Source organism: Telopea speciosissima, chromosome 10, assembly GCF_018873765.1.
Source record: "Telopea speciosissima isolate NSW1024214 ecotype Mountain lineage chromosome 10, Tspe_v1, whole genome shotgun sequence".
In the NCBI taxonomy this organism is placed as follows: domain Eukaryota; kingdom Viridiplantae; phylum Streptophyta; class Magnoliopsida; order Proteales; family Proteaceae; genus Telopea; species Telopea speciosissima.
In genome coordinates this window covers 42,041,029-42,047,028 of record NC_057925.1, presented here as the reverse complement: position 1 = coordinate 42,047,028, position 6,000 = coordinate 42,041,029, and positions in this window count along the sequence as shown.

Genomic DNA, 6,000 nt, shown 5'->3' with positions numbered 1-6,000 from the left:
GAAGAAAAGGGAAGAAGATGGAATGAAAGGTTATTATTTAAATAACTAATGGGGTTAAAATGGACATTTCAACATGGGATGCTAACTGTGCTTAACGTCAGGGGGAAGGTTGATATTTTAGGATTTTTGGGGTGTCCGTGATATACGATTCATTTACAGGGGGTGTAAAATTACCCTAAAAAAATGGGAGAGAATTTTTTGTCCGGGAGTGCGACTCCTGCGCCAGCGTGGGGCCAATGGGCGCGCCTGTGGAAGCATCAACAGGGACGGGATTTCTACTTTTCATGGGGGTAAGCAGTCATTTAATGGGGGACTGAGTTTGGGCACAATATCTACACTCACGGGCAGAGTCCTTTTTTCCTTAAAAAAAACACATGAGAGGTAAATTTTTCCCTTATAATTATATGGGATTGAGTTCTATGTTCGAGAGCCTAACATATGCTATCACTCCCTAGGTCTATATCTCTCATTCTTCAATAGGGGCAGAGATGTAATTTTATAGCAAAATATAGAGATAAACACAAGTAGACGCCAACCTATACTACACTCCCAGACAGAGAACATTGTTCCTAATTAAATTTACATGGGTGCACTCTGAAAATACCAAATGAGAAGCTCGATGAAGCTTCTCAAAAATCAAAATTCTCAAAAGTGACGAATACATCTCAATTGGCTGCACCAGTCACCTAAAGCAATCTAAACATCTCGACCAACAAGCGGCAAACAAATGTTGGTGAAACCATAATTTTCCACATTGAAAAGGTCTGCATTTCGAAATTCGAATTGGAGTTGCAATCCAGTGAAACCCATGTAGATTTATGAGGGCTTTTATGATCATCTAAAGTTTGATGGTGAAACTTATTAATTACAAAGGAGTTATCTTCCAAAAAAATTAGTGGTGTTAGACTACTCACGCAAGAGACTATAAAGACTTATAAAGACTTACAAGAGTGTTTTTTTTTTTGGGGAAATAGAACTCTACCTGGATGCGTGCGATGTGCTGCTCCTGTGCCCAAACACAGGGATATGTGAAATGATCGTCGTGCCCCTGGGAATTTTGCCTTTCCATGGGGGTACAACGATCATTTTGCGCGCCCCTGTGTCAGCGCACCGCACATGCCCAGGTAGCGTTCTTTCTCCCTTTCTTTTTAATGAACAAAATCTTTATTAATTAAAATAGAAACAAGTGCACATCAGAGTCCATAGTTACACAACTTGTTTCCACTCTCTCCTTCTTAGTTAACCTATCAACCACCGAAATTACAAATCTATCTTTCCTTACAAAGACTACATATTGAAAATATCTAACAAGATGGTAAATTTCTTCTAAGAGAGAAGAAAGTCCATGACCATTCTACTTGATACAACAACAAACTTAGCCTTATCCCAACTAAATGGGGTCATACTACATAGATCCTTGCAAAACAAAGTAGGGCAAACTGACTAAAAGTAATAGGAATGAAGAAAAGAAGTGCAAAATGAGAAATGAAAGTAAGAGGAAAGAGGCATAACCCAAGAACTCAGGAAAATGTCAGCTAGATGGGGTTTGACACATGAATCTTTGCCCTCCAATAAGGCTCTATCTAAGGTCATACTTGGAACAAGACCCATACTACGCATGGTATTCCTCACAACCTCTCCTATGATCATTTTAGGCTTGCCCCTAGCACTTTTAGCTCCTTCAATCAAGATCAAATCACTCCTCCATACTGGGGCATCCGTAGGCCTCCATTAAACATGGTCATACCACCTCAGACGACATTCTCGGAGTTTGTCATTGATCAGAGCAACTCCCAAATCAGCTCTAATACGTTCATTCCTTACTTTATCCTTCCTAGTTTTGCCGCACATCCATCTTAACAACCTCATATCTGCTACATATAGCTTCTCTATATGACACTTATTAACTATCCAACACTCTTCCCCATACATCATAGCTGGTCAAACAACAATCCTATAAAACTTTCCTTCATGCTTTAAAGGAATACGTTGGTCACACAATATTCCGGTTGCACCTCTCCACTTCATCCATCCCACTTTAATTCTCTGTGAAACATCATCATCTATGCCACCTTCTTTATTTATGGTTAACCCTAGATATCTAAAATATTCATTTTACGGTATCTCTCTCCTCAATTTTCACCATGTCATTATCCATCATAGTGTGACTAAAGTTACACATCATATACTCCGTCTTTAATCTACTAATCTTAAAGCCTATTGTTCCAAGGGTTGATCTCCACACCTCTCACTTAGCGTTAATCAATGCTTTGTCTTGTCCACCAAAATGTTATCATTGGCAAAGAGCATACACCATGGACCTTATCTTAAATGCTCTTGGTTTATTCATCCATGATAAGCACAAACAAATAAGGGCTTAGGACTGATCCCTGATGTAACCCAATCATAATTGAAAATTCCTTGCCCTAACCTCCCACAGATCTCACACTAGTCATCATGTCCTCATACATATCTTTAATTATATCTATATATTTACTCAACACCTCTCTCTTCACAAGAACATGCCAAATTAAGTCTTAAGGTACTCTATCACAGGTTTTTTTCAAGTCAATAAAGATCAATGGAGATCCTTCTTGCTAGCTCTACATCTTTCCATGAGCCTCCTCAGTAGATAAATTGCTTATGTCGTGGATTTACCTAGCATAAAACCAAATTGGTTCTTCGAGTTAAGCGTCTCTCTTCTCAAACAGGCTTCAATAATATTCTCCAATAATTCTATAGTATGACTTATTAGTTTTATGCTTCTATAGTTATTGAAGCTCTAAATATTGCCTTTATTTTTGTAGATCGAAACTATAATGCTTCTCCTCCATTCATCTGGTATTTTTCTTGTGTTCATAATCTTGTTAAATATTTTGGTTAACCAATATACCCCACATACTCCTAGGGTATTCCACACTTCTATTGGGGTTTATATGGCCGGGCCTAGTGTCCTACCTACTTTCATCTTTCTTAAGGCTTCTTTAACCTCCACCACACCAATCTTTGGTACATAGCTATGACGTGTAATGACTTGATGAGTAATGCGATCATCCGGGTCATTCTTATTCAAACTATCTTCATTTAGTAGTTCACAAATATACTCATCCCATCTCCTCACAATGTCGTCATACCTTACCAACACTCTTTTGTCCTCACATTTTATACATCTCACATGGTCGAAATCTCTACTCTTCCTTTTTCTTATTTTAGCTATCTTATAGGTAATTTCTTTCCCTTCTTATGTGTTTAGATTAAAATAGAGGTCCTCATATTTCTTCTATCTAGCTATCTCCACAATCTTCTTAGCCTCAAATCTAGCCTCATTATACCTCTTTTTATCTTTTGTTTCTTTAGTCTGTTGTCATGTCTTAAAATACACTTTCTTGATATTGATAGCTGTTGGACCTCAACATCCCACCACCAGGTCTCCCTAGGGGCTTGATGACTACCCTTCGCTTCCCCTAGAATTTCTTTGGCAATCCTCTAAATCTCGTTCCACGTCACATTGGTGTCTCCCTCAAAGTCCCACTTTCCTTGTTTGACCATATTATCAGTAATTGTGCCTAGGGACCCTTTTAATCTCCACTACCTTATCTTAGGATACATAGGTTCCATTCTCCTACGCTTCTGTTCACTGAGACACATATCCTAGGACCACCAATCTATGTAGGGTGGTTAGAGTCTCCATAGGAATAACCTTATAGTCCTTACACAACATCTTGTCTGCACTTTTAGTTAGGAAGAAATTTATTTGACTGATATGATTCCCACTTTTGTAGGTAACTAGGTGCTACTTTCTTTTTCTTTTTTTTTCAAAGAAAGTGTTCACAATGAATAGATTATAAGCTATCGCAAAGTCTAAGATTGAGGTCACCTCCTCATTCCTCTATCCAACCCAAAAGCCTCCATGGACACCTTCATAGCCTCTATGATCACTCTCAACATATCAGTTCAGGTCACCTCCAATATAATCGATTCATCCTGGCCAAAACCCTATAAGAAATCATCCATTGAATCCCAAAATTGGCACTTACTACTTTCATCCAATCCTATTTGGGGTGCAAAAGCGCAAACCCCTTCTTTAGACCACAAAATTAAAGGTTCACAGTCGGTCCAAACTTCAACTTCCATCCAACCTTGTTCTCTGGCATAAAACTTATAAGAGTGTTGAAACAGATGAAACTACTAACTACAGATAGATCATGCAAGAAATATAGGTGAGCAACAAAGATAACAAACAGCTTAGACTATGAACACATGCATATCAAGAAAAAAAAATTGGATCTTTTTCCCTTCGGATCTTATGAGTGGAAATGATCTCTTCAATTGTATTGCAACAATAGGAGAGATGGAATCATACCACATCATATGGTAATAAGTTGTGTGGGACACCCAGAAGGGGGTGTGGACCATACCAGTTTGAATGTAGCAACTAGGTAGAGATAATGCCGATTTGTTGGGGTTATGTCTTATATTCTTCACTTACCAATGTTGTTAGTATTGAGCTAATATATATGTTTCATTGGGTTGAATTGACGTTCACTACATGTATAGTGGTAAAATTGTAATTGTGTGGGAGGATTAAGATTTCTAAGATGCCTATATATTAGAGAAAATATCAACGCCACCCCTTGAGGTATGCCATTATTTTAAGGGAAATTATTAGCACCATCCCCTGATGTTTGCCTATATTTTAAGGCACACCCACTAACTACCATATTATCAGCGCCACCCCTTGCTTTACCAAACTAATTCCACACAGACCCCCTATCGTTAGTTAAGAGGTGTTAAGTGATGATGTCAGCTATATAACATTTTTTAAAAGACAATTCTGCCCTTCTTAGTGGGTGAAGTACCTAATCTACCCTTTCAATTAAAACACCCACAAACCCTTTCTTCCTCACATTCAGCTAACAACATTGGAGAACATCCAATGCAACCTATCATCTTCATCTCTACCCTCTTTCATTTTTACGATTTTCATACTGAAACTCTTATTCCATCATCACTGAACCATTCCAACTCTACCTTCCGCCTTTCCAAAAGAAAACCTAACCTAGTCGTCCCACCATCTCCACCTTCTAATCCACTGACCAAACATTTTCTTCTCTATTTTTCTCCCAACCAAAAACTTATTTCTCTCATCCTCCACTAGTCCTCCAAAACCCACCGATCAAAACCCCTACCCATTATGACTGAACCCATTACTAACCTACCATTTACATTCTACTGTTGCTAAAATCGCATTTCCATTATTCCCTTTCTATTCTCTTCTATATTTTCCAGCTATTACACCATTACCGTGGTGTTTCTGTGACCATATGAACCTATAACCCATTCTACCCCCCCCCCCGTCTTTCTTCTATTCGATTTCCTCACCTTCAATGTATCCTTGTGACCCCAACTGTAGGAAGAAACAGCCACGGTACAATCGATGAAAATAATTTCAGGGGATCCATGGCAGCTCAGTTCATCCTAGGGAAGAAGTGATTCAAACCATTCGATTTTGACGACCGTGAGAGGGGAAACATTAATTCTTCATCACGGTACCAACCTGGGGAACTCAGGAAAACCCTCTGACTTCTTCATTGTTGCTGCTCCACCTCCATCGGATAACCACAATTGAACCTCAACGTTTCTGCCGTTGCAATTCCTATGGTTTCTGTTTAATTTTATTTGATTGTGTCGGTCTGTAATATGAATTCCCACCCCTGTTTTTGATTTTGTTCGTCGTACCATTCTGCCTGTGACTGACCTTCATCGATCTTCTGCCACCGACCCGCATTGCAAGCGCATACCCGGATCAGAGAGAACCGACCCCCATTGCCAATATTTGAAGTTTGCCACAGCTTCAGGGTGGAAGAAATGGTTGGGTACTGGTTTTCACTAGAAAAACAACATTTTTCTTCGTGGCCATCGCCTTCACTACCGTTGTTAATGGTGTTGTGGTGATTGTTTCCGGTGGCGCTTGTTCTGGCGGCATTGTTTTGGGGGCTT